General features: G+C 36.7%; 1 pseudogene; it reads right to left on the bottom strand.

The window, feature by feature from the left end:
• Positions 1-3,033: 3,033 nt before the first annotated feature.
• Positions 3,034-19,461, bottom strand: LOC123541156 (elongation factor 1-alpha-like; annotated as a pseudogene).
• Between the last annotated feature and the right edge of the window lie 229 nt (positions 19,462-19,690).

Here is a 19,690-nt window from a genome sequence, read left to right as displayed (position 1 = left end):
TATTTCATCGAGTTTCACATAATAGAATTTAATCAAACTCTACACATACCTTTGGTTATGTCTATCTAATCTAAAACAAAAGGAAAATTGATAGGTCACCATATTAGATTTCGCTTAAATCAAATTACAACGAGGTAGAATTTTACGGTGCCCCTAAAGTGACATGTTACACACTTTTTTTCCAATTAGGTAATGTGAGACTTTTTTTATTTCGTTTAAACGAAATGATTTCGTTTAAACGAAATGATTTCGTTTAAACGAAATAAGTTATTTCGTTTAAACGAAATCATTTCGTTTAAACGAAATAGTTATTTCGTTTAAACGAAATCATTTCGTTTAAAACGAAATCATTTCGTTTAAACGAAATAACTAATTCGTTTAAACGAAATCATTTCGTTTAAACGAAATAATCAGTTCGTTTAAACGAATAACTTATTTCGTTTAAAACAAATCATTTTCGTTTAAACGAAATAGTATTTCGTTTAAACAAATTAAGATTTCGTTTAAACGAAATCAATTTCGTTTAAACGAAATAGTATTATTTCGTTTAAACGAAATCATTTCGTTTAAACAAATCATTCGTTTTAAACGAAATAACTTATTTCGTTTAACACGAAATAGTTTATTTCGTTTAAACGAAATGATTATTTCGTTTAAACGAAATGATTTCGTATAAACGAAATAAGTTATTTCGTTTAAACGAAATGATTTCGTTGAAACGAAATGATTTCGTTTAACGAAATAACTATTTCGTTTAAACGAAATGATTTCGTTTTAAACGAAATAACTTATTTCGTTTAAACGAAATGATTTTCGTTTAAACGAAATGATTTCGTTTAAACGAAATAAAAAAAAGTCTCACATTACCTAATTGGAAAAAAGTGTGTAACATGTCACTTTAGGGGCACCGTAGAATTTACATTTACGGGCATTTACATTGTACATACAACGCAGATTGGTACGAAATACTCTTTCAGTGTTTTAGCAAATGACTTAGAGATATATCAAATTATCAAACCGCAGATTTCTTAATAAGCGGATTTAAGGTGTTTCTGAAGCATTTTGATGTCATAGAACGATGAAAGTTTCCGCCTTTCTCCGAACAAAACCTATAGTTTACGAATACGGATGTACGGTATGGGTACGGTACGGGATTAGAAACAGCTGTGACTCAATGCAGAGTTGGAGCGCCGGTATAAATTACAGCCATGATTCCAGTATATGTCGGATTAAAGCAATTTTAACTAAAAGTACTTTAAATGTATATATTTTGTAACCATGTTGATACTTACACTAACCTTTAATAGTCAGTATATTATACATATTATACATTAAAAGTATGCGAACATACAATAATTTGCGATTTTTTGCCGTACGCGACATTACATAATCACTTTCGGGCATGCGTAGAAGACCACTCCAGCTCTGCAATGAGCTACATCGATTAGAAACACAACCAAATTGCTTTTAACAAATTTGGGAGAAGACATTATATTGATGCTATAAAAAAAAGTTGGGTGAAAATCCATCAGTCGGTTTATGCAAGACTCGTTTAAAGTGTTTTTCCCTATTTCTAGATTTATTGGCCCCTAAAATGCGCTTAAGTAAACCAGTTGAACAAAGTTGGTAAGAGGACCATAATAAAGAGGTAAAGATAAAGTGTATCAAAACAGTATATAACTAAAATTCTAAGTAAAAATGGGCACGATTCATAACATTTTGGTGCAAGATTTATGCACCTTTAGTTGAACAACTACTTCAAGTTTGAATCACTTGTACATTTGTCACAAATAAGGGGCAGTAAGTCAAAAGTTTGCCGTTTTAAGGTGATATAGCCTCAACAAACATTTTATGAAAGGGATTCATTATTCTATACCATATACTTTTTGAGCTATGAGCATCACAAACAAAACATCCACTAATTTGGCTATTTCAAGGGTCATAACTCTCTGCTAAGATTCTCATGAAGAATACCAAGTGTTCAAGGTCACATCATGATAAACAGTCGTGCAAGGTTTCATGAATTTACACCAAATACTTTATGAGCTAAACACGTCTTTGGGTGAAAATTTGCATTTTTTACTATTTCAGGGGCAATAACTTTAAAACTTGGGAGTGGAGCCATTTTTGACTATTTCAGGGGCCATACAAACGGGGGCGGATCCAGACGAAAAGTAAAAGGTGCACAAGTTCATATCACGATAAAGACTCATGCAAGGTTTTATTAATTCATATTAAATACTTAAGTACAAGGAGAAAATGTGCATTTTTGACTATTTCGGGGTCCAAGACTCTGAAAATAGGGGGCGCAGCCAGACAAAATAGGGGGCGCAGCCAGACGAAATAGGAGGTGCGTAAGTTCATATCATGATGAAGACTCTTGCAAGGTTTCATAAATCTATATCAAATAACTTTTAAGCTGAGCGGGTCACAAGGTGAAAATATGAATTTTTTAATATTTCAGGAACCATAACTCCAGAAATACAGGATGGAGCCAGACAAAAAGTAGGAGGTGCGCAAGTTCATAGCATGATAAAGACACTTGCAAGGTTTTATGAATTTATATCAAATAGTTTTTGAGCAAGGCGCGTCACAATCTTCGGACGAATGGACGGACGCACGAACAGGACCAAATCCATATGCCCCCACCACTAATGGGGGCACAAAAATGGAGGATTATTTATGAAATATTGGTGCAAGGATTATGGCCCTTGTGTCACATCATGTGAGTGATGATGTTGAACAACTATTTTAAATTTGAATCAAATCTATTTTGTAATAACCGAGATATAGTGGAAGTGCATAAAAACTTTAAACTGATATTCTAAGTAAACAGGGGGATAATTCATGAAATACTGATGTGAGAATTATTACCCTTGTGCCATATGATGTGGCTTATGATGAGGAATAACTAGTTCAAGTTTAAAGCAAATTCATCAAGAAATTACACAGATAAGGGGGAAAAAGATACACTTTTGAAATGAGACCCTTTAAGGGGAAAAAATGAAACAGTATTTTATTCTGTATAATTTTACATTCTTCTCATTACAAGGCACTTAGCAGCAAAGACGTATATACAATGAAGTAATTAAACGAACGCATTTACTCTGTTTAGTTAGTAAAAAAATTGTATCTTTAACTAATGAAAATGTTACAAAGAAAAAAACAGAATTACTAATAATGAAAATAAAACTCATACAATGCATTATTGTACAAAGTTAAACTTCACACAGCAGCCTAATATTGTGTCATACTTGTATATACACAGATCCTGTTCTGCAGGCATGAGCACAATGTCTCATGATTATTTCTTCTTTGCGGTTGCTTTTTGTGCCGCTTTGGTTGCTTTCCCTGTCTTCTCGGATTTCTCTACTTGCTTAATGACGCCCACAGCGACTGTCTGTCTCATATCCCGGACGGCGAAACGTCCCAAAGGAGCATACTCGGCGAAAGCTTCAACTACCATGGGTTTCGATGGAACCAACTTTACCATGCAAGCATCCCCTGACTTAACGAACTTTGGATTATCTTCCAAAACCTTACCGGAACGCCGATCAATTTTTTGCTCGATTTCTGAAAATTTGCAGGCTATATGAGCTGTATGGCAGTCTAGGACAGGAGCGTAACCGTTCCTTATTTCACCTGGATGATTCATTACGATAACCTGCAAGACATCAGTTGGTTAAATGACTCCAGGTGACATATGCAACACAAATAACCCCAGGTCAAAAACTAATCAAGGGCCATAACTCTGAATTGGCTAAGTGATGTTTTAAGCTAGATATATTACTGAAGATGATAAATGTACTCCCCGCAGGCACTGACACAGTACACTGCAATTGACCCACACAATCATGTGACAATATTGCATAATTTATGGGGATTTTATGTATATAGACTATGTTTATAGTAGAATAACAAAAAAAGGCCCATTATACTCTGCGAATATTTTTTTAAGGAACCTAACATGCACCAAGCACAAGAAAGGCTGGTACTGATCACTTGTGTGAAGTTTAATTAAAGTGTGTACAGTGTTCGGGAGATTTGGCGCGCACAATATTAAATATGCACACTATGTAAATAGCATAGAAACAAAAAGAAAGCTCATAACGCTGCATAATTTATATCTAAAAGAACGTTACATGACCACGCACAACTGGAGTTGGTACTCATTACTTGTATAAGGTTTTATCAAATTATGTGCAAGGGTTCGGGAGATAAAGCGCACACAAGACTGCACATGCAGGTTATATATACAGTATATAAACAGAAAACAAAGTCCTACAACTGTGCAAATTTTTTTCTGGAAGAATCTAACATGTATCATGCACAACTGAGGTTACTACTGATGACTTGTATAAAGTTTCATTAATTTGTGTGCATGGGTTCAGGAGATTTGGCGTGCACAAAATTGCATATGCAGACTATGTACATAGAACAGCAACAAAACAAAGCAAATTCCTATAACTCTGCAGAATATTTTTCTGAAAGAACCTTACATGCACATTGCACAACTACTGTTATTGCTGGTAACTTGTGTGAAGTTTCATTAAATTGTGTTAAGGGGGTGAGGAGAGCTGGTGCGCACAAGATTGTGCCTAATGACGGACGGACGGACGGACAGACATCCTGAAACCAGTATACCCGCTTACAACTTCGTTGTTTGGGGATGTACAACAAAAGTTCAAGTGCACATGCTGAATAATATTCATGTAATGTTTCATAATCCTGCGACAAATCTTAGGCCCTTTTATGCATATTTTGACTATGTTAAATGCCAAAACACTGGACTTGCTGTATGAAATCCAAACAAGACAGTCTGGGAAAACAGCTAACCCCCCCCCCCCCCCCCCGCCGAACTTAATAATTTTGAAAGGGTAAACATTTGACCTTGAGCAGTGTCCTTGACCTTGAATGGACATGCCTGACTCATGAATTTTGCACATTTGACATTGACTTGTGACATTGACATTGCGTTGACAAAACTGAATCAGGAGTTCTTGATGAGGTGATCATCTGACCTAAGTTTAATGAAAATCCTTCAATAGTTTAAGAGATACAGGGTGGACACAAACAAAACATCCACTAATTTGGCTATTTCAAGGGTCATAACTCTCTGCTAAGATTCTCATGAAGAATACCAAGTGTTCAAGGTCACATCATGATAAACAGTCGTGCAAGGTTTCATGAATTTACACCAAATACTTTATGAGCTAAACACGTCTTTGGGTGAAAATTTGCATTTTTTACTATTTCAGGGGCAATAACTTTAAAACTTGGGAGTGGAGCCATTTTTGACTATTTCAGGGGCCATACAAACGGGGGCGGATCCAGACGAAAAGTAAAAGGTGCACAAGTTCATATCACGATAAAGACACTTGCAAGGTTTTATGAATTTATATCAAATAGTTTTTGAGCAAGGCGCGTCACAATCTTCGGACGGATGAATGGACGCACGGACGGACAAACGAACAAGACCAAATCCATATGCCCCCACCACTAATGGGGGCACAAAAATGGAGGATTATTCATAAAATATTGGTGCAAGGATTATGGACCTTGTGTCATATCATGTGAGTGATGATGTTGAACAACTATTTTAAATTTGAATCAAATCTATTTTGTACTAACCGAAATATAGTGGAAGTGCGTAAAAACTTTAAACTGATATTCTAAGTAAACAGGGGGATAATTCATGAAATACTGATGTGAGAGTTATTACCCTTGTGCCATATGATGTGGCTTATGATGAGGAATAACTAGTTCAAGTTTAAAGCAAATTCATCAAGAAATTACACAGATAAGGGGAAAAAGATACACTTTTGAAATAAGACCATTTTAAGGGAAAAAAAAGAAACAGTATTTTATTCTGTATAATTTTACATTCTTCTCATTACAAGGCACTTATTATTAGCAGCAAAGCCGTATATACAATGAAGTAATTAAAGAACGCATTTACTCTATTTAGTTAGTAAAAAAATTGTATCTTTAACTTATGAAAATGTTACAAAGAAAAAAACAGAATTACTAATAATGAAAATAAAACTCATACAATGCATTATTGTACAAAGTTTAACTTCACACAGCAGCCTAATATTGTGTCATACTTGTATATACACAGATCCTGTTCTGCAGGCATGAGCACAATGTCTCATGATTATTTCTTCTTTGCGGTTGCTTTTTGTGCCGCTTTGGTTGCTTTCCCTGTCTTCTCGGATTTCTCTACTTGCTTAATGACGCCCACAGCGACTGTCTGTCTCATATCCCGGACGGCGAAACGTCCCAAAGGAGCATACTCAGCGAAAGCTTCAACTACCATGGGTTTCGATGGAACCAACTTTACCATGCAAGCATCCCCTGACTTAACGAACTTTGGATTATCTTCCAAAACCTTACCGGAACGCCGATCAATTTTCTGCTCGATTTCTGAAAATTTGCAGGCTATATCGAGGGCTCAGAACGAAACTAGTCTATCTGCTTCTATTTCTATATACACTTAGACTAGTTTCGCTCTAAGCCCTCGATATGAGCTGTATGGCAGTCTACGACAGGAGCGTAACCGTTCCTTATTTCACCTGGATGATTCATTATGATAACCTGCAAGACATCAGTTGGTTAAATGACTCCAGGTGACATATGCAACACAAATAACCCCAGGTCAAAAACTAATCAAGGGCCATAACTCTGAATTGGCTAAGTGATGTTTTAAGCTAGATATATTACTGAAGATGATAAATGTACTCCCCGCAGGCACTGACACAGTACACTGCAATTGACCCACACAATCATGTGACAATATTGCATAATTTATGGGGATTTTATGTATATAGACTATGTTTATAGTAGAATAACAAAAAAGGCCCATTATACTCTGCGAATATTTTTTTAAGGAACCTAACATGCACCAAGCACAAGAAAGGCTGGTACTGATCACATGTGTGAAGTTTAATTAAAGTGTGTACAGTGTTCGGGAGATTTGGCGCGCACAATATTACATATGCACACTATGTAATATAGCATAGAAACAAAAATAAAGCTCATAACGCTGCATAATTTATATCTAAAAGAACGTTACATAACCACGCACAACTGGAGTTGGTACTCATTACTTGTATAAGGTTTTATCAAATTATGTGCAAGGGTTAGGGAGATAAAGCGCACACAAGACTGCACATGCAGGTTATATATACAGTATAAAAATAGAAAACAAAGTCCTACAACTGTGCAAATTTTTTTTTCTGGAAGAATCTAACATGTATCATGCACAACTGAGGTTACTACTGATAACTTGTGTAAAGTTTCATTAATTTGTGTGCATGGGTTCAGGAGATTTGGCGTGCACAAAATTGCATATGCAGACTATGTATATAGAACAGCAACAAGACAAAGCAAATTCCTATAACTCTGCAGAATATTTTTCTGAAAGAACCTTACATGCACATTGCACAACTACTGTTATTGCTGGTAACTTGTGTGAAGTTTCATTAAATTGTGTTAAGGGGGTGAGGAGAGCTGGTGCGCACAAGATTGTGCCTAAGGACGGACGGACGGACAGACATCCTGAAACCAGTATACCCGCTTACAACTTCGTTGTTTGGGGATGTACAACAAAAGTTCAAGTGCACATGCTGAATAATATTCATGTAATGTTTCATAATCCTGCGACATATCTTAGGCCCTTTTATGCATATTTTGACTATGTTAAATGCCAAAACACTGGTCTTGCTGTATGAAATCCAAACAAGACAGTCTGGAAAACAGCTAATCCCCACCCCCCTCCCCCCCCCCACCCCCGCCGAACTTAATAATTTTGAAAGGGTAAACATTTGACCTTGAGCAGTGTCCTTGACCTTGAATGGACATGCCTGACTCATGAATTCTGCACATTTGACATTGACTTGTGACATTGACATTGAGTTGACAAAGCTGAATCATGAGTTCTTGATGAGGTGATCATCTGACCTAAGTTTAATGAAAATCCTTCAATAGTTTAAGAGATACTGGGTGGACACAAAATGAAATGCTCAAAGCTTTGTGACCTTGACCATGAGCATCAGTTCTGAACATCGTCATGAACATGTGATCATTTGACCAATGTTCCATATGAATTCTTCCGAGGGATTAGGCTCGGACCCACATCGATGAGGGACAAGTGATTTGAAGTCAGTTGCCCCTCATCGATGTGGGTTTGAGCCACACTCGGGGCGTTGAATTCTTCATGTGAGGAAGCCATCCAGCTGGCTTACAGAAGGTCGGTGGTTCTACCCAGGTGCCCGCTCGTGATGAAATAATGCATGGAGGGGCACCTGGGGTCTTCCTACACCATTTAAGCTGGAAAGTCGCCATATGACCTATCATTTGTCGGTGCGACAGTAAATAAAAACAATTAGAATGCGTCTTGTAAGTGATAATATACGGTAAGAAGGAGCTTCCGCTCAAAACATTTTGACATTGTTATAGAAATCGTCTCCTTTCTTGAAGTTTAATGCTTCAAGAAATGTGCAAAAAGCGAAATACATATTAGGAATCATATTTCCAGTTAAAAGAGTAAGGAGGATCTTATCAGTGTTAACTACAAGGAAAGTATAAGAAAAAAAAAACAGATTTCATGTCCTACGTCTTACAAGCGAATGCAAGTTATAAGCGTAAGTATAACTGAGTTGAAACTGAAAATGTTACCTGAGCAACGAAGTGATTTACTCCCTTCGGCGGATCGTTCTTGGAATCTCCACATACATTTCCTCTCTTGACATCTTTAATAGAAACGTTCTTCACGTTGAAACCAACGTTGTCACCTGGTAAAGCTTCAGATAGAGCCTCGTGATGCATCTCGACCGTCTTGACCTCAGTAGTTAGTTGTGATGGAGCAAAAGTAACCACCATGTTTGGTTTGAGAACACCAGTTTCAACTCGACCCACCGGCACTGTTCCAATACCTGAAATGTATAGAAGGAATATAGCCTCACTAAAATTACAAGGAAAATTGTAAAACGATTGTTTACACACTAGATTCAGTTCAGTTTGCCCATAAGCCGCAAATGAAGTACATAAATCATCACAGATTATCCCAAAATAACTGCCCATCTTTCACTTCTTGCACTAAAATAATGTATCTTTATTTACTTCAAAGGTAAAGTACATGTGTTCCCATAGATTACTAGTGACCTACATCCCTCCCCCCCCCCCACCCCCACACACACACCTTCCTCCCCATCTCCACCCCACTTTCTTTTAACACATGGTTTCATGACTAGGGAAAATATTTTAAGATATACATGTATGCAACACAAACAGTTCATTATTTTTCAAAAAGTCAAGGATAAAATCTCTCATCCGGCTGAGTTATTCTCAAACAAAACATTTTATATTTTATCATATTATAAAAAGTTGATTAAAAGAGGATACGATGCGAAACAAATTCGTGAAGCACAATGTGTGTTTGATGATTGCCCCCCCCCCCCCCCCCCCCTCCCCACACACACACACACACACACATACTACAGTTAATCGCTACGCTTTCCTACTTGATGATGCGATGACTAATCAAGTGTAAGTCTTCATGATGCTTCTCTCCTCAATTCTACAAACCATGGACGGAGGGAGTTGATTTTTGTCTTTCAGTTTTGTTAGTCGTGCCCTCAAAAGTTCGGCTCTTGGTGATCTGACTTCAGACAAACGTTAATGTTAGAACCTATCTCGGCGGGATTTTTTTTATATTGTGTTGTCTAACTTGTTGAAAATAGGGTAAGTGCATACCCTAAACGCGTTTAAACCGCCCGTTTTCTTTAAAGAGGTTACTGACCGTTCAAAGGCGGTGCCCCTATTTTCAACTGGTTTTCTGTCTGTCTTGTTTTGTCTGTTGTGTACGTTTTCTTGTTTGATGTATGCGTTTCTTTCCTCCTCCTTACTCCCCCTATTGCCCCCCTCCTTTCCCCTTGCATTTGCGCGACTTCGTGCATCCCTCCCCCTTTACTTTGAGTTAGTTTTCGTGGCTCCACTTTATCAGGCTGACGGAATCCTAAGGCGGTACACGGTTGTTTTTTTTTTCTGCTTATATGGGTGTGATTGTGTGTGACGGTACCTTAATGTTTTCTATGTTATTTAGTTGTGGGTGGATGTGTGTTTGATTTTGATACACGAGTGTCTGCGCTGTTGTGGTTTACGTTGTAGTGTGACTGTTATTAAGACTAATATGCGATTGGCTTATCGCATTTATAGGACACTGTTTTAGCTGGCACTCTGTGATATATTTAAAGAAATGTTTGTGACCTTAATTCCTGATCAATTATTTCATATAATTTATTCAAACTTGCAGCTGTGATCAATATTGATACCTTGTTGTGCATAAGGATTTTTGTGTTAATTGCTCTTTAGTTTCCTGGTTTATGATCCTTTGTTTTCAACAAAGTTCAGGTGAAGGCATGAATCACAGTTGTGAAAGCTCCAGTAAAGAATTTCAAAATGGTCAAGGAATGCGGCCAGTTGAGCTTAAAGTTATGTTATACATCAAAAATAAATACAATTATTTTAGCTGAAAACAATAATTAAAGAAATATATCTACTTGTAAATCATTTTGAATGAAGTTAAATTTCCTACATTAAAGCGTAAAGCGTAATGGTATACTAAAAAGAAGTCTAAGTATTTTTTTAGGCTGAGTGGTCACACATACATCCTTAACAATTTCTTGTCTGTATAACTTCTTGCAGCAGAAAGTTTTCCGACTTGTATTAGGATGGAACGCGTTTTCTCTGGAAGGAAGAGAAGGTGAATGGCATAATCTAAGGGCCATGCTTCGTTTTCGTTAAATGATATAGTGGTGCAATAATATAAAAGGGGCCTGCAAGAGGTTTAGCAATATAGCTGGCACTCTATATCATATATAGCGAAATGTATGTTTGTGGTGTGAAGATATGAATCATTATTTATTATTTCATATAATTTATTCAAACGTTCAACAATGATCAATATTAATACCTAGTTGTACATACGGTTGTTTGTTTGTTTGTTTGTTTTGTTGTTGTTGTTTTTGTTTTGTTTTGGTGTTTTTTTTGGTTGTTTTTTTTTTATTTCATGGATTAATGTCCTGTGTCCCGTGTTGTCTTGCTATATATGACAACGAAATCCATATGAAGGCATGGATCACATTTGTTGATATCTCTTGTAAAGTATTTCTATAGTCAAGGAATGTGATATGTTGAGTTAAAATGTATGTTATACATCAAAGGGAAATATAATGTTTTGCTCAAAAAAAAAAATTAAAAAATAAAAAGATCTACATGCCACATTAACGCGTAATAGTATAAGAAAAAAAAACAAGAGCTGTTACACCTCAAAATGGTAGCAACGCATTTTGGTTGTCACTGGTAGCGACAAAATGCATTGCAAGGGTACATATGATGTGTTAAGGATCATGGAATCGAACATATTTTGGTAGTTTTTCTACTTCAGGAGTTGTGCTATTTTTTATATTTTGTTCAAAAAGAAAGATAAAAAGAGGGAATGTCTCTTATAAAAATGGTTGGGTAAGGGAGGAGGGGTTCGGAGTTCCCATCCCAAGATATAGTTTTTTCGTATAATAGCAACCAATCTATAGATTCCTGTGCGTGTATAAGAGACCTCAATGAAATTTAATATGCAATAACATTTTATTGTTTTGTTTTACTGTGGTGGTGGTGCGGGAGGCGTAGGGCATCGAGATGTTTTAAAGCACGAATATGTTTAATTCTGTAAAACGAAGTATCAATGTGAGGATGATATGGTCACTACCTAGATAAAACACAAACATATGTGATTTTGTGACGTGTTTCAGGGATCCAGGAAGCCTTCAGCTTCTCGGCATTCTGGTTTGGATCCATGCTGTTCCTAACAAGGGTTTCTTCTCCTAGTTGTAAAATTAGGCTTTAAAAGCAAAGTCATGGATTCTGACCAACTGCCGGTGGCAGGCTGGTCTGGATCCATGTGGTCGCAAACCACTATGTTGGTTTTCCATGGCACGGCTCATATGTGGGTTCACTACCTAGATATTTTTTAAGATATCTCACATAAACATATATAGTGAATTTTGTACGTGTTTTACGGGTTTTATATACTTTTACAGGCAGTATGTAACCATTTTCATTTGGCCTTTTCTCGTGAATCTCCTGAAGTTTGATCTCAAATAGTCTCTACTTACCAACTAATGGGCGTTTGTGAAACCTGTCTCGGGGTCATGAAAAGTTTGGTGAAAAGTTGTGGCAAATTTCTTTCAATGTAGTTCAAAGTCAGAGTTGATTTGACCACTCTCGCGTGTGTTCAAATGGTCCTGCTTGACTGAATCATGGGCCATTATATTTTCAAGGTTTATAGGTCAAGGTTGGATGAGCGACTATGTTCCATCATCACTCTCTTTGAAACGATACTGTCCATTCGTAACAACTTATTATTTTTGTAAATCATGAGATTATTTTTGATACCGTTTTGTGTTGGATGTGTACATATCCAACACATTTTGGTACTACATTTTTGTAAACTAGCAAATTGCGTTGAGTATAACGCATTTTAAAACTCGATCGAATTTTAGTAATGACTACCAAAATGTGTTGCTACCATTTTGAGGTGCAACAAAGCACGTATTTACCCACAAGTTACTTTATAGGACGACTAATAACAGAAACATCAATAATAGTCAGTATGACTACCAAAAAACCCAAAGTTAGAGTATGTACAATTTTGTTTTACATGAAAAGGTTCTACAACATGTACCATCGAAGAAACTGGATGATGCAATTTGTCATCATTAAGCATTTTGAAATATTCAAGATTGGCCGCCAAAAATGCAAATATTACATATAATCTAAATTACAGGAGATTTGGACATGATTGCAATATAAATATTACATTTGTTGCTAGAGGTAACATGAAAAACATCAAATGTAAACTTAAAAGAAATTTGTTAAGTTTTCATATTCTCCGTCAGAATCATAAGAATCATCAACTGCATCACTAAGTTATAAATCGCATCTACATCGTTTGTCAATCTACATCGTTTGTCAATCTTTTTTCCTAGACACCGTCGTTTATATGACTGAAAAATTGTTGAAAAAGACGTTAAACCCGAACACAAACATTCACACACACAATCTTTTTTCCATAGTTTTAGTGGTAGTTACATGATATTGTGCGGGTGAGGTGAGCCACAAAAAGACAGCGGGACGTTGACATGGTTGTTCTGATCCAGAAAGGAAGAACTTAATGACACAGCTGGTGCAGGGGTCGGGGGTGTTCTTCCAGGTTTGTCACCGGTACAAGCCTCTTAAGAGTTGGTTCCTTGTTCAATTTTAAACTGGTAGCATTAAATTTTGAATGGCCAGTGTCCAAACCCCATCATATACATGTCTGTGTGTGTGCTTTTAACATTTTCATAAATAGATTCCAATATAGGCGGCAACAATTGTTGTTTGGAAATCATCTGTGCAGTTTTGTTTCCCATGTTTCATGTCCAAATACTGTTTCTGATATCGGACAGCCTTTTATTCCCTTTCATTTCATAAAAGGAAGAAAAAAATGATTCTCCAAAGACCTTGTTCATATCGGATCTACATCTCCAACTTTGTTTCACATCGGATCTACATCTCCAAGTTTGTTTAGAATGAATCCTCGTTTCACCTGTTTGACAGCCGTTGCCATTCCAGTACCACATAGTTTGGCAACAGAATAGCATCTAGAAAGGATGTGAGCTGTAATGAGCTGGAATGTAATGACTAAATACTTTTTTTGTCACCCCGCAGGGTAAGACAGGCTGGAGAACATGTACACACATTGACGTCATAATTGTTTCCCACGCTGTCCCTTGGGTTTTGGAAATCCGTATGTTACACATACACTCACATAAGATCCTTATAGCCCTACATGTTGCTACAATGTCCACTATTCTCTGCTGAACACAATTGTTTCCTTCATCAACAGAGAGCATGACAACTCCTTTAGTTTATAAATGTGTACAAAAAGAACAAAAGTGCATCAACAAAACAAACCTGAATGCGTCATCACGTGACTGTCACGAATTCTGCTCACACACCAACTGCTGTAGAATTATAACATGAAATTCCTCCTTGCTTGTCATTAAATCAACTCTATTAATGACAACTTCAATTTATATCTTTAAGAAGCTTGTGTCTGTCAACTTGTGACTGAAGCTTGCCTCATATCTTTGCGGTGCTTGCAATTATGTCTACCAGTTGAACCTTATTAATCATAAACTGAATACTATGACACCAACACAGGCATAACATAAGTTCTTGACAAATACAGGTTGCAGGGAGCAGAATATGATCAGTGGACGGTAGTGGAATCTGAAGCTACATGTAAGGAGCATGAAATATGTAGCTATTATACCTCAGTTATTAGTTGCTCATGCTGTGCTTGGATGCAATAATGTCTCTAAACCAATTGGCACTGGAAAGACAGCCGTTGTCAAACAGCTGACAATCGTTTAATCTGGACAAAAGCGGATATGTTGATGCAGATATAACAAGGTTTCTGAAGCTGTTTCATTGCAACCTGTTAGGGTAAGAAATGAACTGGAAGTAAATCAGATATGACGTTTGAGCATTTAATTTTGGAAAAAGACATTCAAAAGATGCACAGACTACACAATTGTCACCTACATCAGACTCTTTCTATATGCATGTCAAAGGAGGACACATACAGACACGCACATGGAGGAGTACTTTGGACCCAGACCCTTCAACTTTTTATGCCACCCATTTTTGATGGAGCAATGATCTAAACTCTAAAAGGCTTGTACTAAGACAATCACAGAAGAAAACATCTATCCCTATCTGTTATGATTGTGCATCTGAATAACCATTTGCAAAATACCGATGTTATTGTTCTGTAGCTCTCCTCGCCTGCACAATATCCTGTAACTGCCACAAAACCTGTACCTCTCAATATAGATGGACGAAGGCTATTTGTGAAATATTCAATGATGCAGATGTTGAATATAGTGATTCTGACAGCGACTTCAACAACTGCTGTATTCAATGCCAGTCGTCAAATGGCTTTTTGGAAAGTCAAACTTGATATCACGTTTTCGAATAATAGTGTTCTTATATGAAGACACAAGGATAAGTTACTTTAATACAGTAACATTGATATGCTACTTGATAAACCCTCAAGGACTTTGAAACACTCATCCACATATGGCATTTATTTCATTCTTGCAAGATGTGTTGAAGTATTTTTGTATTTGGCTATTATCAAATGCTTAATCTGTTCCGATATTGTTTGATTACATGAAGTGTGACCGTTGCCGCCTATGCCAGTGTAGAGTAACCATGCTAGCGTTTTGCATTACGTCAACCGCTGATTTTGGCGTGTTGCAATGTAAAAATCAATTAACCCTTTTTACCGTTGAACAACATTGTCATTTTCGTTTATCTTTTAACAATGTAAAGACAAACAGATATTTGCTATTTTTATCCAGAGACGGCATTACATTACATAAACACCACCCACCTCCTCATAGCTTCAGTTTTTATGGCGCTTTGCAGTAGCGTCAATTTGAAACTAACGTGTTTGGGAGAGATGTGCGTGCGGACCGGTTGTATCGTGAGTTCTACATGCCGTAAAAATAGCTCACGGTTGGGTTATAGCGGACTGAATTAAGTCGAAAGAATATGCAAGTAGTAATGTAAGGTTATTTTTGTAATGATAAGATTTGAAGTTGTTCACAATTCTTTCAATTTTATCCACCTCTTCTTTGTTATGGAATTACTGAAGAAATATTTAAAGTGTTGTAAACATTTACAATTATTAGAGGTACCCATCTATATTAGGAAAACTTGCACATTACGAGTGTCTAATGTCATTTTATGCATATTTTGGATTAAGTCAAGGGCCATTACTCTGGTCTAGCCGAGTGATATCTCTAAAAACCCGTGCAGTTAGATCAGGATCTACATTGTTCGCCATTCAGTCAGTGTCTTCGTAAGTACCTCTTTTAGCAATTATGGTACTGTCCAAATTGAAAAATAGGCAAGTTCATTTTAGAAATTTAGCATTCTATTAAAATAGCATATAGTTGTATCTCTTCAGTTCTAAATTATCTTACATATTCTTTTAAATCATTTATACAAACAAACATTAACCTCTAGTAGGCCTACAAACTGATTTCTACCCATGTTAAGTATCTAAGTCTAAAAACATTCGTACTCTGCATTAGGCAACTTGCAACGACTTTCTGGTGATATAAGACGATGCCTTAAGTGTTTCCACTTCTAGTAATAGAAAATGAAATCTTAATGACTACACGTACAAGTACTGAACTCAAACCTCTTGTAATTACCTCCGATCTTGTACACGTCTTGAAGTGGCAGACGTAGTGGTTTCTCCGTGGGTCGTTTAGGTGGAAAAATAGAATCAAGAGCCTCAAGTAGAGTGTGTCCTGAAGCTTTTACTTCTTCCTTCTTTTCCGTTATCCTCTCAACACTCCATCCCTTGTACCATGGCATATTGTTAGATTCCTCAATCATATTGTCCCCATGCCAACCAGAAATTGGTACAATAGCTACACCAGCGGGATTGTATCCAACCTTCTTCACGTATCCGCAAACTTCTTTTTTGATTTCATTAAATCTCGCCTGGAAGGTGAGAAGGAACAAGATTATGCCTGAATGATAACAGTCAGTTAAAAACTAGACTTGTCCATAGAATACTTGTACACACACTTCCTGTCACTGTACATAATATCATGACTAAGTGAAATACTTTTTACGACATATGCAACAATTTATAAGTACTTAACACATATTTTGTACTAGGTTCAGGACCGTAACTCTGATCTGGCCGATACAAGTTACAAACGCAACATCAGGGTGAAAAACACATGCAATATAACAATACAGTTATGTTTTATGACTAGGTCTTATACTTTTTTATATACAATGGACACTAAGTTTTATGTCCTTAATTCATGTTTTTGACTTAGTCAAGGACCACAACTCTGGGGGAGGCAAAAAATACGGACGGGCACACAAAAATCAGAGAAATTGGTAAGAATAATGCATTCAATAAAATTATGCCTGAAAAGTTAAACCTGTGTTAAAGACCACCTCTGAACAGAGACCATCTGGCTCTACAGATCACATGTTTTGTTTCCCATTTACAGTGTATTCAAACCTGTGAATAAAGGCCACCTCCCAATAAAGACCACGTTTTGGCTCTCCCAAGGGTGGTCTTTATAGACAGGTGTGACTGTATGCAGATTGGCATTCAATTCAACAAATTCCTAATAACACTTCTGAACTACTGAATGGAGATTTCAGTTTATATCTGTGTGTGAATCTTTCAATATAAAACCAGCATTCAGAAAAAAAATCTCAAACAGTAAATTCATTTTGATCTTTGCTTACCTCGGAATATGGTGGTTCGGTATTGTCAATCTTGTTGACACCAATGATCATCTGTTTAACGCCAAGAGTGTAAGCAAGCAAGGCATGTTCTCTCGTCTGGCCGTTCTTCGAGATACCTGCTTCGAACTCTCCCGTACTGGCGGCAACAATTAGCACGGCACAGTCAGCCTGTGAGGTTCCTACAGGTAATTTTGAAAGTCAGACTAAACAAGCGAACAAGTGTACTCTTTGATAAAACGATTATGCTCTAATTAATGCGTGAAAGAGGCACATCTATATGTTGTCTAAGAGTATTTCTATCCTAGTTTCACAGTGTATTGTTTCCCGACATTAATTTTGAGAGAAATTTTACAATTTAATGTATCCCCACTTCTGTTAAGAAAGCTCTTTGCCGGCCCTTGGTCATGTGTTAATCACTTACAAAATCATGCTCGTTTAATGACTTTTTTTTTTGTCTGTAATCTTGTATCGCATGTCATGCGAAATGGTAAAGTTCTACATCTTAAAATTGTTAACCCCTTATACTTATAATGCCTGTGTTTTCATTATTTTTTATTCCTCTAATGGCCAGACAATTTTTGAATGTGTGGAATAAGTCTTCAACAAAAAATTCGTAGACAACAACGTTAACCAATTGGCCACTGATGCCCCGTATTGCGACTGAGATAATTATACCTGTTATCATGTTCTTGATAAAATCACGATGACCTGGAGCGTCAATGACGGTGACATAGTACTTTATTGGTCTGAAACTTCCACAGAGCAATGTCAATGGTGATACCACGTTCTCTCTCTGCCTTCAGTTTGTCCAACACCCAGGCATACTTGAAGGAACCCTTACCCATCTGTTAAAAGATGGTATTTAATAGAGCATCAACTATTAACATCAAATAAATTTAATAAATAAAATACCATCAAAAAATGAATTGAAATACCAACAAGTATTATTCGAGCATTCACAGACTCATATTCAAAGGGTTCACTGAACACACACATTTTTAGATCCTGATTTCTTTCTTTCAACTTATTGAAAATAGAAACAAGCAATCCGATGAAATGGTATCCCAGCCGCATCGGTGTGTGTTTAGGAATGGCATAGAACAAAATGTTAAGGATGTAACTAAGAAGCAAATAATTTCATTACATTTGAACTCAGAAAAACAGAGTACAATAAAGAAAGAAAGCTGGAATGTGGGCGTTGACGCGGAGGTGGTCACAACTTCTTATGCTAATAAATATTCATGACAGGTTTGAAAACTTTAAATAAAGAATGAAAAGAAAATATTTTTAGTGAAGGATGTTGGTTCTGTGACCGTGGGGTGATATAAAACTTCACATGTTGATAGTATGTATGGATGGAAAATAAAAAATGATTTATTTGGTGCACGATAGGATTGGGGGAGGGGAGGAGTGACTGGGTGAAGTAGTGAGGCGGGGTACTACTTTGAATACTGATAAATATTCATTGCAGGCGTAAAACGGAATAAATTGGGGGGGAGGGGGGGGGGGGGGGCAAGGCAGTGGAGGTGACAGGGTGTGTGTACACAACTTCACTTGTGGATAATAAATGTTTATGGGGAAAAACAAATTAATGAAATTCTACCAATTAGTTAGTTTGTTATGTACAAATATGTGGAATTTTAACAATTAAAGGGCAATAACTATGAAGTTACTAAAGAAATACTGACAAAATTGTTACGAAGCAAAACTTGCCCCTATATAGTTAACACTAGTAGCTGCTAATGGCCATAACTCTGGCGATACTAAGCAATGTGACTGAAACTTGACGGGCCTCATATTTCTATCGTAGTTAACATGTGCATGAAGTTTTATTTAAATATCTAAATCACTTCCTAGATATGGCTCCGGACGGACGGGGAAACATTAGACAAGAAGAAGACTTAAAAACTTGTAAATAAAAAGTACCTACCTCGGAAGCCTCTTTCTCAAACTTTTCGATTGTTCTCTTATCAATACCGCCAAAATTAAGTGACCAGTCGATGTCGACTTTCCTTAGTCTACGTGACCAATTACGACAATGTTGATGTGGGTCTTTTCCTTTCCCATTTTTCAGTCGTTTGTTCAAATGTATTCTGCAGAAACAAAACAAGAAACAACCTTGACAGATGGGTACATAAATATTCACATTTCAGATATACACAGACTTTCTCAACTTTCTGTTTAATGTTTCGAGTCTTTTCTCTTGTAGTATTCAATTAAAGAATTTAGCTCAAGTGAACTAACAAATATACACAGTGTCAACGCTTTTCTCTTGTAGTATTCAATTAAAGAATTT

The sequence above is a fragment of the Mercenaria mercenaria genome, chromosome 16 (assembly GCF_021730395.1).
Source record: "Mercenaria mercenaria strain notata chromosome 16, MADL_Memer_1, whole genome shotgun sequence".
Lineage (NCBI taxonomy): Eukaryota > Metazoa > Mollusca > Bivalvia > Venerida > Veneridae > Mercenaria > Mercenaria mercenaria.
The sequence above is the reverse complement of the archived record's forward strand: the minus strand, read 5'-3'. Positions and strand labels throughout refer to the sequence as shown.